The sequence below is a fragment of the Ambystoma mexicanum genome, chromosome 11 (assembly GCF_040938575.1).
Source record: "Ambystoma mexicanum isolate Mex_15411 chromosome 11, UKY_AmexF1_1, whole genome shotgun sequence".
In the NCBI taxonomy this organism is placed as follows: domain Eukaryota; kingdom Metazoa; phylum Chordata; class Amphibia; order Caudata; family Ambystomatidae; genus Ambystoma; species Ambystoma mexicanum.
In genome coordinates, this window is record NC_090934.1 from 1,104,098,091 (window position 1) to 1,104,120,400 (window position 22,310).

The following is a 22,310-nucleotide window of genomic DNA, read 5'->3' on the forward strand; positions in this document are numbered from 1 at the left end:
GGTATTTCTTCTATGACACCTGTACCTAACCTGTTCATTGTTCATGTTGGTATGCAGGATATCTCCGATGGCAGCCATTGGCTACACATATGCGCAACGGACTGGCCTGTTGACGACTTGGCCAGGACATAGAGGGCATGTGTGACATACAGGACTGAGGCTCCTTCACATCGGACTCACCACTCAACCAGATGGAGTGAGAGGGACCATGATGTAGGCACCTGTGAGGGATGTGTGGCAGGTGATGTGACAAATATCTTGTTGGCCAATGTTTGGTGCTTTAGGCTGATGCCCACCATGTCACATGTACTTTGCACTCTCATGCTTGCAGCTATTTGATGACGCCATGCACATGTCCCAGGACGTCAGCACACATGTGAATATGCCACAATGTGTTGGGTGGTATGGTCCACAGGTGTGGGGTTGCGTTCCTATGATGATGCAGGGTGTCCACTCGCATGGTGGTACTCATGTACTGTGGATGACTTCCACTCAAATCACACTCATATAAGTGATGTTGACTAGTTGGTAGGTAGGTCTACTAGCAGTCTTGTCACAGTCATTGCGTTGTCATTGATCTGTTCATTTGGCCATGGTGGCATGCAGTGCTACTGTGGGGGAGGGCCAGTGACAATCAGTGGATTCCCTGGGTGGGGTTTATTCATTCACACTCATGGATGCATGACCTGTGTGGTACTTTGATGCAGTCATGTATATTTTGTTTACTGACCGAATGTTGCTGAATTGTGTTGCTGAGGGTACGGTCTGATGATGTGCAGTGGACATGATGAGGGGTGTGTGCTGCTTGCTAGTCTGACATTTTGGCATTGGTGTGCCACCGGGAAGACGGATGACATTTTCAGTGTCATGTTCAGGTTGGGATGTTTAGGGGCACAGTGTTTTGCAGTATGGACAGTGTACAGTCACCACCCCAGACTCACCCAGATGGCATATGCATCTCCCCCCCAGACCCACCCAGGTGGTATATGCATCTCTCCCCCCCCAGACTCACCCAGGTGGTATATGCATCTCTCCCCCCCAGACTCACCCAGGTGGTATATGCATCACTCCCCCCCAGACTCACCCAGGTGGTATATGCATCACTCCCCCCCAGACTCACTGAGGTGTTATATGCATCTCTCCCCCCCAGACTCACCCAGGTGGTATATGCATCTCTCCCCCACCCCCATTTCACTATCATGGGCCTGTCAGCCGTCTTACCCAGCAGCCAGACATGTCGTGCAGCATGTCGCTCCATGTAGCGGGGTAGCGAGGAGTTCCTCAACACCATTGCATCGTGAGTTGATCCGGGTTATCGGCACAGCAATGTGTGATCATCTTGCTGGAGTCACATACCATCTGCACATTGATGGAGTGGTATAGCTTACAATTGCGGTACACCACCTCCATGGCATGAGGGACCACCAATTCCACATGGGTGCAGTCGAGGGCACCGATGCAATTAGGCATGCCTGCCAGTACATGGAAATAAATGTTTGTGTCATTCACCTCCTGGGCACTCTGTGGTAGGGATGTGTAGTCCCTTGCGTGCTTCAGGAGGGCATCCAGCATGCGTGAAAAACAAGGTTGTGATATGCCATGCAGCTTCCCAACTGTGTGCTGGTAGGTGCCTGTGGCCAGGAAGTGGAGCACAGACACTACCTTCAGTTGAGAGGGGATGGCGGTGCGAATTTCAATCAGGCTGACTATGCCGTTGTGTATCATGTCCACAATGGAGGTGATGGTGTCCCGATCCAGGCGGTATAGGGTGTGGATCTGCACAGGGGTTAGGTTGAATGGACTTGCCCTGATGCGAGGGATTGGTGGCTGCCTCTGTGGAACCACTGCCTGCACTGGGGGGACTTCCTGGGCCTGTCTCACCCTCCTTCTCCTCTTGCGTCTCCTCTGTAGTGCCTGTTGTAGTTGCTGCTCATGGAGTAGCAGTGCAGGCATGTCATCCAGCCCCAAAATCGCAACATCAAGTGGGATCATTTTGGTGTGGGAGGGGTGTGGTGTGTGGGTGTGCTCCTTTTGTGTTGGGCCAGACTCCATTGCCTCCACCTGTGCTGATTGTGTGTACATGTGGCAGTTGGGAACACAGCAGATTGCTGTTAACGGGTGATCCGTGATGGCGGTATGGCGGCATCATGGTGGCCCGTCTTACCGGCATCTGGATGCCGGTATATGCATGTGTTACTGGCACGGCACCCGCGCGCACGCCGGTATGGTGGTGCACGGCCACAGCGGGTCCCTGTCGATGCCGGTAGTAGTGGCATCTAGGGTCCTAATACAACGGCCCGGTAATGGATGCCGGTATTGCCTTACCGGTACCGTTATTGCTGGAGCGCCAACCTTGTAATGAGGCCCAATGTCTGTCTCTTGCAAATTCCTTGCTTTCAAAATGTTGCTACTTGCAACCTTGGGCTCAACACCGTTCGGTTTGCTATCAGGTTCCACCGACTGACCGGCTGTGCTGAACCCATTGGCCTCTTTGATCTCTGGAGTCAAGCATAGTACCACAGTAGCCAGCTTGCCTCTCCGTCGGAATTATCAATGAGGGAGCAGAGACATAGACAGGGTAGGGCCTGAGGGGCAAGGCCCACCCAAAATCTGTAAATGCCCACTTAGCAGCGCTGTTTGGGCAATTACAGATATTTTTGTCAGTGAGGTGGGCCCACCTACATGTACCTGTGTACTACTGTCGTCTGCTGCTTCGCACACCAGCTGCAACTTCCAGTTTTATAATTTCCCTTTCGGAGGCTTTGTGGGTCTGAGTTGAAAAGGGATAGGGTAACTCCCCTTCGTCGCCCTTCCAGGTCCCACTGCTTTTCTTCTCCGTTTGAGAGGCCAGTTTGTTGTAGTTGTCTCGTGGTGCGTTCAGCCTTGCTCGACGTGTGCTTTCGTGCTCTGCCTTTTATCCCTGTGGAGAAGGTAAAGGGCCGTCAGGTGTGCATGGTTATTGTCAATTGCCTGACTCTGCCTGACCCGTGTGCTGGGACATGTCAGGTAAACGGCTCTGGTGTTAGTCCATTGTCTGTAACAGTGTAAGAAAGGGTTTGTGTGGGAAAAAAGGGGAGGGGTAGAGTTTCTAAATATCCTACAGGGTAGGATGAGGAAAAGGTGTTACAGTGAAGGAGATACCATGTCTTAACTCTCTGTGTCCCACTTCCACTCCCTGAAGACCCCATCGCCCAGGTGATCCTCCGCCACTGGTCCACCCCCATGAACTGGAACCGATGGCCGTGTGCTGGCCACCTGGACGACAGATCTCCAGGGACTAGCAGGTAAGACACGTTCAGGTTTCTCATATAAGACATTAGTGAGATGAGTCAGGCATTGCACATTTTTTTAAATTCCACCATCTCTGCAGGTCGAGTAACTTAGTTTACCTACTGGAATGAAGAGAAAAAGCAACGGATGACAAAAAATGTAAATGTGCTTTCTGTAAAGTGGTGCATGTCACCACAAACCCACTTTGTGTTTGGCACTCTGCCGCCACCCAGAGGTCACCCAGCACAGTGAAACTTTTATTTGACATTTACTACCAACAAAGTAAATATTAAATAAACGTTTCAAACATCCCCTTCAAATGGTGTTTGCCCTTCTTAAAATCTACTCCACTATGTGAGTGGGCAAGTAGACTTTACAAGCCCTGGATGAGTGTCTGTAAAATGTAAAAGGTTTGCTGCATGAATGGACACATAAATGAATAGATAGGATAAAAGGCTCTGAAAACATTTTGGCAAGCTCTCTCCCACCGGTATTATTATATAATGCAATCACAATCATAGAGCAAAGCAAACTCTGGATGCCAACTACAGTGTACATGTAAAGACTGGATGGAGATATTGCTCACTACTTTGCCCAGACTTCTAGTCAGCTTTGTGTATTCATTATGCAAGAGGAAAGAAAGCAAAAGACTAAGCAGAAGGGATGAAGTAGCAGGTGAAGAACTGGGCAAACTAGGTGGCTCAATGTAGTTTGTGGCCATCTTATTGTAGTTTGTGACCATCTCACTTTCAGGGTAGCTAGCATAAAGCAACAGTGTGATAAAATGGAACGCCAAGGAGTATGGGATCAGCTTTTAGGTTAAGCACCAGTTTCACTGATTCATGCAGCCAGCAGATCACAGAACTAGGTTTGCCATCAAAAGCATGTGGCTGTGGGATCATGTAGATTCTCAAAAAGGCTCACTCAACAATGTGATGCATCTTCCCCAAACAAAATGAAATCTAATTGACACTATGAGATTAGATATGAAAAACTCAACTGTACTGTAAACCATGGAGGAAATGCAGTGTTTTACATTAGATTACATTAGAAATACTATCATTATACATTATTTCGCAACATCAGTTTTTAGGAACGGACTGCATGACTATTTTTAAAAAAGAAACAAGGTGAGCACATGCTGGTCTTTGACAGACAGGATATAGTCAGCTTAATAAAGGTATGATCCAAATTACTTCTGGTTTTGAATTATTTGAAAAAGAAAAGTACATTCTTGTCTAGCACTCCCACACAGGCCTTTGGCACTTAAGAGTGGATTACTGCAGCACTCTCTCTCTATTAGCCCCTTTGAACTTGCGGTGAACAGAGAAAAGAGGGTGGAGAGAGGCCCAGGGTCAAGAGTGGAATGCAGGGTGAGCTGTGTTTTCATTGAACAGGTTAACCTAAATAGCTAGCTTTGATACACAATGGCAATGTAATCAGCAAACCTACAGAATATCATAGCAAATGGCTATGCAACACTACCTATTTGTCATGCCCGCGCCGCTGGCACATGCATTGACAACCATCATGGACTACTTGGTACTCATTTATCCTCCTAATACTCTTTGAACAACTCCTATTCACACCTTGGTCTTTAATTTCCATTTGCTCGACTTTGGTTCTTTCTTATTTTGTTCAACTAACTACATTTACCACAATGCACCTTGCTACAGTCCTCAATTCCTGGCTATTCCCATTCATCATTATTGGGACCACAATCCCCAGAAGCCCTAGCGGCCAGTGCTGCTTCCACCTGCTCAGGACCAGAGAGGGAGGAGGCAGATTGTCTTCAGGTGTGCTGCTCCAGCTGCTGTCAATTAGCCTGCCTCAGAACAGGGCAGGGCTGTATATAAGCAGCTGCCTGCAGGAGCACAGTGTCTTGCATCTTGAGATCTCCCCGCTCATGTGTGCCTTGACCCTTTACTTTGTATGCTGTTCCTGCATTATCCTGTTTTGATCCAGTGCCTTTCCGGGCTCCCTGCCTTGCAGCCGATCACGCCCCGCTGCCTTCTACCTGCTCTGGGCTCCCTGCCCTGCAGCCTGCCTCACTCCGGCTGCCTACGGTCCTTGTCCTCTGGGCTCCTTGCCCTGCAGCCTGCCTCACTCCGGTTGCCTACGGTCCTTGTCCTCTGGGCTCCTTGCCCTGCAGCCTGCACCTCTTCGCTGCCAACAGCCCTTGTCCTCTGGGCTCCCACCTTGCAGCCTGCACCTCTTCGCTGCCAACAGCCCTTGTCCTCTGGGCTCCTTCCTTGCAGCCTGCTCCCTCCGCTGCCTACAGCCCGTGTCCTCTGGGCTCCTTCCTGGCAGCCTGTCTCCCTCCGCTGCCTACAGGCCTTGTCCTCTGGGCTCCCTGCCTTGCGGCTTGCTACACTCCTCTGCCTTACAGCCTGTTTTACACTTAGCTGCCTACAGCCCTGCTCCTCTGGGCTCCCTACCTCGCGGCCCTATTCTTTTGGGCTCTCTGTCTGTCGCCTACTACTAATCTCTCTCTCTGTCCTGTTCTTCTGGACTCCCTGCCTTGCAGCCTACTACAGTCCTCCGCATTCCACTACAGTTTGCCTGCACCTAGTCCCACTCTTGACTGCAGACCTGCTTCCTACTTTGCAGCCCTTCTGTTTTCCTGACTGCTGCTCCCTTGTACTCTTCCTTGAGTCCTCTGTACTTTGAGTCCTCTGTACTCCACCTTAGATTATCTACTTCAGTCTAACTGCCTTTCCTTCATTTCCTTCTGCTGTATTTCTCATTGACTTCCTTTTCACTGGATATATCTGTTCTTGTCTTCTCATGTGTCTTATGCAATCCCTTTGTACAGAGTTTGCCTGTTGGTTTCCGGCAGGCAACCTCTGCCCCTTCCCTTGTCGCGTTTTCAGTGTTACAGACACCCACTGCTGTTGTTCCCAGCCATGAGCATACAGCGTGGGCCTCTGTTATAGCAATCTGTGCAGAAGGCTGGAGTTTCCTAAGGTTCGTGGAACACTCTTTCCCATTTCAGCATACACCCCAAGAGGGAATCCAGTTTGTTTGTACCTTTGTATCTTTTGCCCCTTTTGGCTCACAGCTACAGTTTCCTACTCTTCTTTCTCATTGAACTTCCTGCTGTGTGTGCTTATCTGCTACCTTACTTCAGCACAGCCACCCAAAACCTACCTGGGTACCCTGTGCCACTCTTGACAGAGTGCCATTCCTGACACTATTTTATGCCTTGTTATGTAAGGTGACATGTACTTCGGCATGTTTGTTTTAGTGGTACCCTGTTCCGCAGCGAGCTAAATGTAGGATGTGAGGACCCCAAAAACACATTAGTGTTGCATGGTCACACAACTGGGTCATTCCGTTCCAGCATACTCCTGTGAGGGAGCTCACGATGCAGATTAGTCTCAAAGCAACTGATGTTTGACCACTGATCATCACCCAGGGTAATTTGTCATGTAGAATTGACCTCAACCTCAAAAACATGGGATATCCCAACTCATTTCTGCCACTATATGTAACTTGCTTTTGGATACATCTTTCTTCTATTGAAAATGATAGCACTTTGGGATACGATGGAGAAAATCAGAAGAAGAGAAAGTTCAACAATGATCCAGAACCCACAGCCTTCACATGCAGATATAAGTCCTGTCCTCAAGGGGCATGCAATCTCACCAGATAAGCTACCTGTCACCAGACCAACCTCTAAGGCCAGAAAACAAATGAGGAATACAAGTGAAATCACAACAATGTAAAAAGAACAGAACAAAAAAGTTTCTCTAGGCTTTTGCCAAATGTTCAATCAGCTAGCCTGCTTCAGGGTATGGCCAGTCACAAGGTTGTGTTACCAAAAGCTTTTTCTTATATGTCTGTAAGATGCATACTGTAAGGAACTCATGGTGGCAACAATAAAGACAGACACACATGATCACAGTTCAAGGGTGTTTATTAAACCGAATGCAGGTTGGAAAAACACAACATCTAAACCTAAATCTAAGACTGGAGCAAGCGTCGACCATCAAATGAAAATAAGGCAGTCCTAGGGGTCTTGTGACAAATAAAAAGGGCCTATACTAAGAAACCTACTGCCAAACCTTACAACTGATACAAAAACTGTGTGGGATAGTTTTCAAGAAAAGAAAGAAGTGTGCACAAGTAATATGTCAGGAATATGTCAGGATGGGCTAGTTTGGGTCTCCATTCCCCATGTTTAGAGCATGGGGTAAAGTGAAAATCTTGGAGAACAGTACACTCTCAAGCTTTCCCAGCACAAGACGAAAGTTCCTCTTGTAGCTATCAATGCCTTCGATGGTCAAGTCCCATTTCACTTGAAAGTCTTTTGCCTTCAAGGCCTGACATATTCAAGTACCAAAAACAAAAGTTCCTTCAACAAAATGAAAGTTTGTTTCCTGGTTTCACTTAGGGTGAGGATTTTTCACCCCTGGGTCCCCCTCTTCCGGACGCTGACCCCTAAACAGTCCTTATCGATATCAAGGCCTTCAGAGTTTGAGTCTCCTGTTTCCGAGGGCCTGATGGGTTCACAAAACAACAAACGCACACAAAGTTCTGTTCCATATGTCTCTCGGGTGATGACTTCACGCTGTGTCCCCCTCTTCCGGGCGCAGACCCCCTCTCTGCTTTCAGCCTCCCTCCACCGGGTTCACTATGGCTTTTCTTGGGCGATGGATTCACCCATGGGTCCCCCCCTCCCGGGTGCAGACCCCTCTTTGCTTTCAGCCTCCCTCCACCGGGTTCACTTTGGCTTTTCTAGGGTAATGGATTCACCCTTGGGTCCCACTCTTCCGGGTGCAGACCCCTCTTTGCTTTCAGCCTCCCTCCACCGGGTTCAATATGGCTTTTCCTCCCTTCATTAATCTTAATGTCTTTTTAAACAGTTCCAGCGGATATCCCTCGGCCGGGTTCACTCTTGTCAAAACACTGTTTCTAGGGACTTTAGACTTGCCCCCTTCTCGTCAGGATTCCTCTTCCAGGTTCACTCTTGCAAACTTCACATTCACTTTCAATGTTCACAGGACTCAATTCCCTTGCTTTCTCATATGGTGGGATTCCCTTCCCTTGCTTTCGTTATAGTTCTTAGGTCTAAAGCTTTCGACTGTACAGGGATTTTGATTGACCTCCTGTATGACCACTTTGATCTATCTTGGTGGCTCTCCTACGGCCATTGGTATCTGTAGTTTCACTCAGACGGGGATCAACCAGAGTTTCTCGAAGCAGCACCCATGGGGTGCCGGTCCCCTTCTGCAGCTGGTCTCCCCTTTGTAATATCACAGTTCTCACTTCGCCACATTGCGGATTACATTCATCACAGCCCGGTTGTTATTGGTTCTCCCCTCGACTCACCAGATGTGAGGAACCGCTTGGCGTTCCTATTTATTGGAGTCAAGGCCAGTACCACGGAAGCAGGAGTCTCCCTTGCTCCGGTTTATCAGCGATGATACGCTCTGTGTACCATTGACATCTACTGCAGCACACTTGGACTATTGTGCTTGGCCTTACAATTCTTTCAGCGTAGGGTTTGTGGGGTTTTGTTGAAAAGTGCAAAGTCGTGTCTCTCCTCATCAGCCTCTCGATATATGCCACCTTTCCCCTTCTCTTGAACTGCCGGGTGTGGATAGCTGTCACGTCATGCAGTCTGCCTTGCTTGTTCTGTGTTCTCTTGCTCCACCTTTTATCCCTGTGGGGAAAGTAAGGGGCTGTCAGGTGTTTATGATTCTGGTTAATTGACTTACTTTGCCTGACTCTTGTGTTGGGACACGTCAGGCAAACAGGTTACACATTAGTCTGTCGTCTTTGGTGTGTAAAAGTGTTTGTGTTGTAAAAGGGGGGGGGTGGCGTGTCAGAGTATCCTAGGGAGTAGGATGGGGAAGAGGTGTTATAGGGAATTACAACCCTCATAACAGGGGGGTTGATGACCTCAAAAAGGGAAGATTGATAGGGTTTGTGAAACAGATGGGAATGACCAGGATTATTATCATGAGACCGACCGGGTGTTTTTTGGGTCTCCCACTGCATCATGGTTTGGGTTCTTACAGGGTTTACGGAAGACAAATGGGTTACTGGCTTCGGAAAAGGAGATTCATTGGGAGGAGGGGTTTTGTAATTGGAGTATCCTACAAAGGTCTCAGGGATCTCATCCTCCTCGTCTTCCACGGTAATATACAGCGTCTCACCTGGGGCATTTCCCAGAGTACAACCCTGGGCTCCCCTACAAAGGTGATCCTCCCTCGCTTGTCCACCCCCAGGGTTGGTATCTGACAGTGCCAGCCCTTCCCTGGCCACCTGAATAAGAGATTCTTGAGGTCGACCTGGGAGAATACCCTCAGGTTTCTCACAATACACAATCAGCTTCAGTATTCCCTAATAGATGTTGCTCAAACATTTCCTGTAAAAATGGGATTACAGTTAGGTCAACTACCGCCAGGCAGGTCCTGCGAAGGCATCATGAAGCAAGACACATGAGGTCATCACAAGTTTGGCTGCTGGTAAAAATGCAGCAGTAACATTATTACTGCTGTATTACTGCACCGTTCAACTATGAGCTGGGAGGTAAGTTTGAGATTTACCTCCAGCTTTGAGCTGCAAGGAGAGACCTGAAGTGAATGCTGAGAAATTCAAGGTCTGGGGTATTACTCAAGTGAATACTGAGAGACCCAAGGACTGGGAGAGTCCTGAAGTGAAGGCTAAGAAATCCAAGCCTGAAACCTGTGGAAAGTCGTGGGAGAGGTTGTGAAGGGAGACAGAATAAGAGCACAAACTGTTACTAACTCATGGAAGAGCATACCCAGAAGAATGTCTCAATTTTCTTGCAATAGATGAGGGTTGGACATTTAAGAGGAGAATCTGGGAACTCCATTCATTAGCCATACCCTGAAACATTTGTGTTATTGCTTAGTGTAGTCAGAAGGCAAACAGACTCAGGGAGATTAGGCTGTGGAACTTTCTGATGGCCACATGTTTAGATAATGTGTTATTACTTGAGTGTCATGTGTCATCGCTCTACTTTCCCACATATCACAACCTGCTACTAATCCATTCCAGATACGAAGTGATCCAGCACAACAATCCACCTCACACCTGTCACTATGCTAGTGCACAGCAGATACAAATCTCAGGCACTACCAACTAGTATGCAGAGTCCAACATTGGAATACTAACAGGATTCAGCCCTAATGGGCAATTATTGCTGGTGTGACCTTGGTTCCTGATGGTTGTCAGGTTTCCACTCGCCATTCTGGGTGCTGTGACGAATCTGGAGACTTCCTCCCTTCTTCCCTAGGGGAAGCCACCCCCTTTGAGGAAAAGGGAGGTCATCCCGCCAAACAAACTCCTCCCTAGGGGTTTGGGGAAGTGGGGCATCACTGGGAGGGACTCCCTTCCAGGGGACAAGGACTCCCGTTCCCATGGGTACCTCCCTATACACAAGAGAGTATCTGTTTACATGGATGTCAGTTATACTGACAATATATCTATATGTATGCTGTGAGAAACCTAAGCCGTTTCTCCCAGGCTATTCCCAGGAATCCTTTGTTCAGGTGGACAGGGGAGGGGCATTGCTCTTGGATCCCAACCCTGGGGGCAGACGAGCGAGGGAGGATATCCTGGGCAAGGGGTCCATGGGGACTATAGAAAGATACTTTTTATTCCTCCCGTTATGATATACCCCAACCCTACATCCCATAAATTGTCATGGGATATTGTCAACAGAGTCTCATCATACCCCAGTACCTTTCTGTAAGAAAAAGGCAGAACCATCAGGGAAAACAAAGACAATCCATAAATTCCAACGTGGGTTTTACCCCCCCTTTCTTTGAAACCCACTTTTCAACAACCCTACATTCAAACCCCCTTTCCTGGTAAAAATCTCCAACATCTTTACCCCTTTTTTGTAGAACACCACAATTCCCATAATCCCATTCCCCTATTGAAATACCCAAGGACTGAGACGAAGAAGAGAGGGACTAAGAGTATGAGGATTACCAAGGAAAAAACCTTAAGAAACAGAAAACAGACTATCAAACCTTGACAGTAGGTTGTCCCACTGATGGAGTCAGGCAGACCCAACCCTGACCCAGCACCTGCAGCCTATTAACATCTTCTAGGTGTATAAAAGAAGGCTGCTGAGCAAGAAGGGTCAGTTTCTCTTGGGACACCAGGAGGGAACCTTACCTGAAGCCCAAGCACAGGAAGAAAACAGTGGACCAGACCAGCACTGGTAAAGGGAAGCCACAGAGCAGACAGCAGAACCCCAGTTCCTTTTCAGCCCAGGACTGGCTGTTGGAGGGACGGATGTGGCGCGGAGCAGGAGCTCCCGACAAGGTCTGCTAGGCAGAAGAGGTGGAGGCAGAAAGTGAAGACTTCCAAACCGTTCTCCCCTACATTGAACTGTGTGTGTTCTCCTGCCACAGGTGCCTAGAGGCTGCCCGATTCCCTCCTGGGTGAACGACGGAGTTGGGGAGGAGCAAGGCCGGCATTATAGGCCCCGACCTAAAATGAAGCTTAATAGAAGGAAGGTCAAGACAAATAGTGAGTTCTCGTGTACAATGGGAGAGAGCCTGGTTTGTGACATTTAAAGCAATTATCGTGACAAGTGACTGTTACAATGTGGAACTTGTAGTTCTAGGAAGCAGCGACAGAGAAAGAATCCAGTGTGTAAAATGTTGTGAACCAACAGAGTGGTCTGGCGAAGATAAAGTAGCCTTATTGAAAGTCTCTGACAAATGTGAAGGGAGACTCCTAGAGAAAGGGGAGTTGTGATGGAAGGTGTTTAAAATGAACTGTTGAAACCAAGACAGGATCGTGCCCTACTGAGGGAAGCCTGAGTAAAACTACCCTGCTAATGAATCTTGGAACTTTTGAACAACACAATACGTTTGACAGAGTGGTTTGGCACCGCGTGTGTGCTCAATCAAAGGCCTCTGTAATGTATCCAGTTGAGAGTTGACAAAAGGTGAAAGAGTGGCAAAGAACTGTGCATCAAAGTGGTCCTGCGGAAGGTCAGACAAAATCCCATGCACAATCGAAAGGTCTTCGATGTTGATACTGCCAAGAAAATTTATGACAAAGTACATAAAGTTGGTCTGAGCCTGAACGAACGAGATCAACTGAAAGCTCTTGGGATAAAGTAAGTTTGTGTTAGAGTGAATTAAATTGGTCTGAGCCCGGCGGAGACAGACTGATTGAACAGTTTTCTGTCAAAGTGGATCTGAGCCCGGCAGAGGGGAATCTGAGCTGAATAGTGAAACCCTGAGAAATTGTGTACAATGCCAAATACTGAAAGGAAAGGAATTTTATTGTGTGTTTGTTTGTTTGTTTGTTGCATCAGGCCCTCTGAAATAAGAGACTTTGAATGGCAAAGAGACTTTTGGCACAGAAGGTCATGATGTTGAAGTTTTGAACTGCACCTTTGTGTTAGAGAAGCCAGAGACTGTGCTTAGCTATAGTGTGCCGCCTTGTCCCGTGCTAAAAATGTGGGAAAGGGAAGTCTACGGCTTGAATATCCTGACATATGATTTCTTGAACACTTTTTTCTTTTGCATAACATTGTTTCCCACACTATATGTATTGAGAGGTAAAGATTGGCAATATGTTTATTAGTATAGGCCCTTTTTTTTTTTTTTTTACAAAACACCACTAGGACTGCGTTATTATTATTAGATGGCTGTAGCTTGCTCCCATCTTTAGATTTAGGATTAGATAGGCATTTTTCAAACCCTTTTTGAAGTTCAATAAACACCTTTGAACTGTGATCACTTGTGTCTGTCGGCTTATTGTTGATACCATGGTTTCCTTACAATACCTCAAGATAATATGGACAATACCTTGTGTCAGTAATAATGAAAATACAGCTATGTGTATGTCTCAAGATAATATGAACAATACTTCTATGTGCTTGGTTTAAGGTAATGATAAACCTTACACCTGTTTGATGCCCTGTGCTGAACGATATGCGCTCTAATTTCAAGAGCGGGAATAAAGGGCCAGTGACCCTTGAGTGGAGGAGGAGAAACCGTACAACGAGGCGAGCCTCAGACCTGAGTATGTTATTGAGGAGCATCTCATGGAGCACAGCGGAGCCGGCTGTGGCATGGAGGGAGACGAATGCCAAAGGAAGACGCTACCGTCTCAACACAGCGGTAAACTGGGTCTGAGAAGCCAAGCCCAAACGAAGCAGAGCTTACTTAGAGGCATGACCACACTGAGGAGGTGGTGGGCCCAGTGCCTGCAAATGCATGCTGAGACCAAGGACGGAGGGAGATGTGAGTCCTCCGATCCAAAAGAGAGTGCAGAAGGGCAAGAGAACGTCATGATGAGCAGAGGTCAAAAACACTCATAGCCAAATTGAAAGACCAGCAAACGGGAAAGAACGCTACCGCTGCTTAGAGACACACCCTGACTGGAGCGGACTCTGCAATGCAGAAGGTACACAGGCGTCCAGGTCGAGGGGGAACAGAAAGAGGAAAGAGCAACTGGGGGAGAAGGATAGAGTGTCCTAAACCCGTACAAAGGTTACAGGGGCCCAGAGAGAAAGACTGAATTAGAGAGGGCATTACCAGAGTCCAAGAAACCGGAGGAGGATAAACTTCCTGAGGGCCACAAAACACCACAAGACCTGAGAGAAACCCGAGTTGTAGAAGAGGGGAAAGAAGGAAGGATTGTCACAGTTGCCCAGAGAGAAAGACTCAATGAGAGGGAGAGAAGGGTTATGAGATCCCAAGAAATTCGAGGAGGGTAAACCTCTAGAAGGGTCACAAAAACCCACAAGAGGTAATAGAACCACAAGTGGGAGAGAGGGGTTACTGAAACCCCAGAAAGCTAAGCAAATTATTGAGACAAAGAAACCCAAGGGAGCCAGAGAGGCCCAATAAAGAAAGCGAAGAACAGACACAAGGGGAGCCCGGAGACACCCAATCCCAGAATCTAGTGAGAAGAAAGGAACAAGTAGTGGAGAGGGATCAGGGAAATATCCCTCTTTCTAAAGAACTTTGGACATTTTGTTTTCTCTGGAACATTGAAACTTGTTTCGGTTGTTGAACTTGGCAAACTTGAGGAAATGTATAAATATGTGTAAGTTAACCATATCTCACATTTAGCGTGATTGAGTAAGTTAGCCATATCTCACATTTAGCCTTATTGTGTAAGTTAGCCATATTTCACATTTAGCCTGATTGTGTAAGTTAGCCTGATTGTGTAAGTCTGCCACACCTCACATGTATACAGATTGTGCTAGCCAGGCACTCCCCGCATGTGTTAACCAGCCATATTTCCCATTTAGACAGAAGGTCTTGGCAAGACATCATTTGAAAAAATATTATCCCATTCACTGCTATGCACCCTCATTAGGCCTTTTTCCATCTATCTAGGTACCCAGGTCCAAGGTTGCTACACCCCCACTCAGGCGCCCCAAATTAAAGTGTTATTGCATTGTGATATTGGTTGCTGCATCCACTGTTGTACCCCTATCCAAATCAAAGAGTTATTGCATTGACTGTTGTGCCCTCTTTAAGCCCTTCTCCCTCTAGACAGGTGCCCCAAGTACAGGTGTCACTTCATTGACTGTTCTACCCCCCTCTTTCTCATTGTGGGTTGCCCCCCTTAACCCCTCTCCCTCTTTCCAGGTTAGATGTTACTGCACTGACTGTTGGACCCCACACAGTCCCTGGTAGCTAAGTTTTAGGCATCCACAATCCCCAGCAGCTAAGGTACAGGTGCCCTGTGAGCAATCGCAGAGTCCCCATCCAGACATTCAGAAAGAAAAGACCACTATAACGAAAGAACTGCAAGGGTTTACTACCCCTGGTTCAACAACCATAACCAAAGGACCAAGATAAAAACAAAAACGCATAGGAGCCAGAACGGAAAGAGCAATAAACAAACTGAACCACGAAGGTCCTTCAACCGATGTCTGAACTACCTACAACCTCACCGACTACAAGAAACAACTAACCACAAACAGCAAAGACTAAACCCAAGGACCAGGAAACACACCAATCCAAAGAGGACGCCCACTCAAAGGAATACAACCCACAACCCAAACACCATGCCTCGCCACAAGAAAGACAAAGAAGCTAGAACAGACAACAGAGACAATAAGAAACCCAAACCACCGGGAAGGTACCAACCAGCATGATCCCACAACTCCCCAAAAAACTGGACAATAAACAGCCCAGACAGGCCGAGCAGACATACAAAGAACAGAGCGCAATACAGACTCCATGGCTCACTACCTCTCCACATATGACTGCGGGGCAAGCAGAAATGGCCCAGCAACAGCCAACCGACCAACAGTCAGCAAGCGTTATGAATACAGACCACACCAGGTCACCAAATACAACAAGACAACTAATAAAGCAACCCAACCTGGTCTATACCATTGACAATACCCCAACCAGAATCAGGGACAAGTTGGAATACATCACCAGCTACATGCCCTACATCACCAAAGACTGGAACAATGGATGGGTACCTACACAATTTACTACCCGGAACGAACCAAAGCCAACCAACCCCGCCCTATCAGTCTACTTGACAAAGAGACTGATCACCAAAGAACCACACCACCCAACAGGTTCAATCAGGAAATATCCTCTAGCAACAGAACCCCAACCGACAACACACCAGCAGAACAAACAATACAAGCAACAACCCGAAAGGAAAATCAAACAAACTACACTGCAGCCTGCCCAACGTTAGATCCATGGCAAAACACTCAATAGAAATCCATGACCTTCTAAGTGAAGGAGGCACAGACGTGCTCTTTCTCACAGAAACCTGGTTATCAGACAACTACAAAGCCATTGAGAATGAACAAATACAGAAGCATTATAAATTAATACACACCAACAGAGAAAACCCGAAGAGGAGGCGGAATCGCAATCGTACACAAAGAACACATCCGAGCATCTCAACTCGTTGCAACCAACACAGAACACTAGGAATCCCTCCTCATCAAAATAGAACTCAACAACCAAACCAACATAGTATTCCTCCTGATCTACAAACCTCCTTCTTACAACCCCAACTTTGCAACTGAACTAGCAGATGCGACCGCCATGCTATCAACCCACCACAGCAACCTAGTAATACTGGTAGACTTCCACATATGGTTTGAAAGAGAAAACAAGTCCACAGCAAACTCACTCTGCGCACTCCTGGAAACTTTGCATTTGAAGTAAATAGTAAATGGATCCACCCACGCGGCCGGACACACCCTGGATGCACTTTTCGTCAGGGAAGGACTATGCACCTCTGCGTCATCTACACCTATGGTATGGAGCGACCATATCTTAATACCATTCTACATCACACCCCAAACCCACCCACTGGCCAGAAAGTCCTCCATACCAGTAACAAAAGAAACTGGAAGAACCTAGACCTAGAGGTCCTAACAAACCTTCTAGATTCAACCTTCCCAAGCGAAACTGAACCCACCGAAACAACCATAGACAAATCAGAAGCCACACTCAACAATTGCATCACAAAGGCCCTTCACCAACTGGCACCAGCTAAAACATTCAAAGCAACACCAAAAAAACTGGCAGCAAAATGGTTCAGAGAAGAACTGAAATAACTAAAAAAGAACAATTGCAAAATGGAAAAAAATGGAGAGAACAATACACCCAACGAGACAAAATAAAATATCAAAGACAATTTAAACTATACAAATCAACAGTCCTCAAAGCAAAAAAGTTGTGTTATGCCACAAGAATCGAATCAGCAAACAATCCACAGAAAAAAATGCTCAAAATCATCAAAGAGATCAAAAAAACCTTCGTCCTGCAAGACGTCCATCACCCCAACAAAAACACTTTGTGACAACATCACCAACCACCTAAGAGCAAAAATAGACACAATTCAGGAGACCATCAACCTGGCCTGGGCAAACACAACCGTGATGGCCGGACTGCAGACACTGGGCAGAAACATAGATTATAGCAAAACATACCTGCCTTGAACCAAACAGAGAACAAACCGTTGCCACACTGATCAAGGACACCAATCTTGCAGGATCCCCAAGGGACCCCTGCCCACCTAACAACTTCAAAGGAATCCTCAACCACAGAACCCCAGCGACACACTTCTGGAACCTAATTAATCTATCGCTCATAAGAAGAATAGTACGTGCCTCCTTCAAATCAGCATACATTTAACCACTGATAAAAAAGGAATCAGAAAGCTCAGAAGACCCAAGCAACTACAGACCGATAGCCAACCTGCCCTACCCAGCAAAGATCCTGGAGAACCATGTGCACAAAATACTTCTCAAATACGTCGAAACAAATGGAATACTCGACAGGTCACAAGTTGGCTTCAGACCAAGAAGAGGAACAGAATCAGCAAGTCTATCGATATGGGATGACCTGAAAATAAACGCAGGTGACAATGCCCAATCGCCCCTCATACTATTGGACATATCAGCTTCATTTAACACAATCAGCCAAGCAAAACTAATAAAAAGATTGATGGAATGTGGCATACAGGAATCTGCACTACAATGCCTTACCTCATTCCTAACAAACTGGACCAAAAGAACCTACCTACCAATGTTCACCTCAAACACCAAAAATACCACAATGATCCAGCCTCTCCCCTCTGCTTTTCAACATCTTCATGTGCCCACTGACGAAAATCATTCAAACCCACAGTCTTACTGCCTACAACTACGAAGACAACACACAACATATTGTGAAATCAAACAGAACCCAGGAACAAAATAACAGCCTCAACAACTGCCTCACAGACATCTGCAACTGGATGACAACGTACAACCTCAAACTGAACCCAGAAAAATGTAAATAATGCACTGACCCACAGTTTTCAACGTAGGGAACCCACAACTGGACTGGCCGATCGGCATGGGAACGGAACCAGAGACTACCAATGTAGTAAATAGCCTAGGAATACTTATGGACTAGGAATACATATGGACAACAGACTATCACTGGAACCGCAAGTCAACGCAATCACCAAAAAATGCTTCTTCCTCCTAAGACTACTCAGAGGATTACTCTGCTACCTACCTTCCCCCAAAGAACACTCACAATCATATCTCTGATACTCACAAGAATTGACTATGCAAACAGCCTCTACCTAGGAATGCCAGAAAGACTTACCAAGACACTCCAAAGGGTGCATAATACACCCTTAATAGGATCCTATTAAGACTAAACAGAAGAGACCACATCGCTCCAGCACTCAAAAGCCTACACTGGTAACCAGTAAAAAAAGCACATCAAATTCAAAGCACTGTGCATTGCTCACAAAGCCTTGCACAGACAAGAAGCAGAATTTCTCCAAGACTAGATTAGACAGTATTGTCAATACCATCAAGCGCCAACCAAAGAGATGCGCCTGAGGCTCCAACAAACTGTCCGACTTACCAACCATATTCCCCTCTCTGCTCCTCCAACATAACTGACACCACTACACCAGACCTTGAACTAGCCACACTACACATACACAAACCGAGGTTCAATACTGTGTTCACGCCAGCATCTCTAGGTGCACACCTGGAGTGAACCACCCACATAGTCCATAAAACCATCAACAACGCCACTCCACCCCAAGTTACTGGATTATCTTACAGCTACGGACACCGGTGACTCTGGATCCCTTATGGATACTATCTAGCCAGTGTACACAACCAAACCCACCTTAACCCACACAACATACAAACACCAACACAAACACCACCACAAACCCGAGGCACTGAATCTTACCCATACAGTTAGAATGCATGTGGCCTCTTGCAAAAACTACGACAAGTTAATGTTAAAGGATATTTGTACTGCACACTATCACCACCGGAGTGGTCCCCTGGCGCACTGGCAGATCTGAAAAGGAGAGGGGGTGGGGTGAGTTAGTAGGACCGAGCGGGAAAAGTGCAAGAGAGCAGTGATGTGCTGTTGGTGGCTTCAGTTCGGTTATCACCGTTCGCTGAGCTTAGGTGTGCTATTTCGGTTGGTAGCCGTTGTGTTCTGTTTGTGCAGGGCGATGTGTGGTTTGTGGTTTGTTTATTTGTTGCTGTGTAGTGATGTTTGTGCGGCATGCTGTGCTTAAGGGTTGTGGTTGTGTTTGGTTAGAGTTTACAAGGTGTATGCAGAAGGGTGAGATTGTTAGTGGGTTGGTAAGAGGCCTCGCTATCTAGATGCGGTGTATGCTAAGTTCCAAGCTCTTTCTGCCAGTGGCACGTGAATATCTCCACATTTCCATCTTAGTGTGGCGTTGGCCACCATCCATAATCCAGTCCGGATGTCACGCAAGCTAACACTCACCATTATATCCAAAAGTTGCACAGCATAATCTTCATAGTGCTCTCTAAATGTGACGTGAGCCAATATTCAGAATTAATAAATGTGGCATAGGCTAATATTCCCAATCCTGTCAAGAAGTGGCGCATGCTAATATTCACAACTATATCTAAATGTGGCACAGGCTAACATTCACAATCCTACCTGGAGGTCACACAGGCTAATCTAATTTGGCTGGGGGTTAGCTTGTAAGGTAGGGTTGGTTTGGAGGGTGGTAGTCTTGTGAGCATGAGGAAGAGGTTGGATAGTGTGGATGCATGATTGCGCTGGGTTGGGTTTACCCATGGTTCATGTAGTCATCGTGTCTGTCGGGGCATGCTTGGTGGTGGGTAAGGTTGGTAGTTGTGCTTGTTTGTGTCAACGTAAAGAGTTGTTGTACTGTCTTGATTGGTTGTTGCTGGTGTTCAGTCCCACCCTGCACTGCATTTCCTGTTTTTGTGGGCGTTCCCCTCTGTCGGTTCTAGGTGTTAGCTGTGGTGTCATAGGTTCTGTCAGCTGGACATCTTTGTATTTGTGGTGTTTATAATTTCAGTTGTTTCCATTTGGTTCCTAGGTGTTGAAGAGCCAAAAAAACTCACAGATGCCAGTTCCTCCTGGTTCTGAACCTATCCTCTCACCCTTTCCCCACTAACCTCCCCACCGCCCTCTCTTGCACAGCCACGCATGCGCCTGGGGGCTGCCCCTGGGTGGTAGTGGTGCACAGTATAAATCATCATAAAATAAACTGCCAAGAACTGTGAAATAGACAAATGCACAGTAAAATAAACTAAAATGTGCAAAAGGTGCATCGTGCAACACATTTTCCAAACTCATAGGCTAAAATGTTTATATGTTATCATAAAGAGATCCCATCCACCAGTCCAAAATTCAAGTCTGCCACAGTACCTAGCAAAAGTATTTCTGTGCAGAGAAAAACATGTGTTTTATGCCACTGGATTACAAAAAACACGTATTGCTTATCATAACTGAGGTGGCTGTCACAAAATGCAGACAGAATACAATAATTGTAGATAGAAAAATGGCAACTAAAAGGCATGTGTCAGAAAACATGCCACTAGGAGTTCATGTGCCACTTTAATGAGATACTTCAAGGGCCAGGAGAGCACATCTCACATAATGTATGTAAGGATAATAATTGCTTCAGAATTACTGCACCACAGATATGATTATCAGAATTCCTGTCCTCTGCTTACTACCCACATTACGTTGTCCTGTGAGTTGTGATAACACTTATTCAAAACCAGCCTTACAGCTAAGTGAAGTATACACCAACCATTTGTACTCCATAAAAACAGGAAAATGTGCCCAACAAAAGGGGAAAAAATTAACATATAGGAGTAATATCTATATGTGTTCTAGGACAGAAGTTAGAGTCACAAGATGAAAGCGTGGTAGTCAGGTACAGAAGTCATGGGTGGGTAGGGAAGATTATTTGGTTAATGTGTGCCGGTATATCTTGGTTAGATTCTTCTGTTCCTGTAGCCGCTTTTTCACATTCGTTTTTAACCTTTTGTGGGTATTCTGTTGTTAGGGTTTTTAAGTTTTTAAGGTCATACTTGCATGGTAGGGCAAAGCAAATGAGCTAGACCAGAATATCAAGACTAGTTCTTTATTTTAAGAGAAAGCTAATTTCAGGTAACTGATGTGGCTTGTGCCTTATTAAATCTTTTTGAATAGGTGAGAATTTTCTGAGTGTTCTGCTAAAAATATTCTGAGCAGCACCGAGAATGAATCTGGGCAAGCGCACATGCACACAGCTTAGAGGGAACATTGCTATTAGACATGCTTAGAGAAACTTGGGAAGAAAGGGTAGAATCTACCTTATCCATCTCCCAGACAACCCAGAAGATTAAGACCCATATGGCCACAGTCCGAGAAATATTAAAACATCATCTAAGTAGAGCACAGGAACACCAAAAGGCTCTACATGATAAACAGGTTGTGGCCCGGCCCTTTTTAGTACTGTTACCAACATCTGAAAACAAAATGGTCTCCAAATGATATGATATGTAGTGGAAGATCGATCCCTTAGAAGACGCTAATGTTACCATGGCCACCCTCTTCAAGGACCAAGACCGAGAGGTTCCATTAATTCCCAAGACCCTGCCCCTTCAGCAACAGGAGACCTCCATGATCTATTAAAGCAATTTCCAGAAGTCTTCGCAGAAGAACCCGGTCGCAATATTTTCCATTTTATTCATACTCAAACCAGACAAGCGGTACGTTTAAAACTTATAGGATTTCGGAAGCTCGAAGAACTCTCATCCATGCTGAGCGTGGTTATAATCGAACCCTTAGAGTTGCTGGTCCTCCCCTATAGTTTCTGTGATGAAAGCAGATGGAAGTTGGAGATTCTGCATAGATCAGTTCGATCTGGAGTTTAGATAATTATCCTATGCCCAGAATAGATGAGCTCACCTGGAAACTAGGGTCAGTCTGATACATATCTATGTTAGATTTGACAAAGGCATTCTGGCAAGTGCCCCTTAATCCAGTTGACAGGGAGAAAACTGCTTCTACTTTAAAGTCCCTCCCTTTGGCTTACACATGGCCCCCGCAACTTTCCAGAGACTCATGGACAAAGTGCTTACTTTGATTTTGCAGGGGCCTTTCTTGATATCATCATACATAATAATATATTGCCCGAACATATGTACCATCTATTTGAGATAACTTGCACCTTATGCAAAGCAAGACTGCCTGCAAACCCCCAAAAATTTGACCTCATTCAAACACCAG

At 46.3% G+C, this 22,310-nt stretch overlaps 1 protein-coding gene across 3 annotated transcripts in view; it reads right to left on the reverse strand.

The window, feature by feature from the left end:
- The window catches only part of DAPK2 (death associated protein kinase 2), a 1,397,186-nt gene that overhangs the window by 349,266 nt on the left and 1,025,610 nt on the right, over positions 1-22,310 (reverse strand). The gene's annotated exons all lie outside the window — the stretch shown is intronic.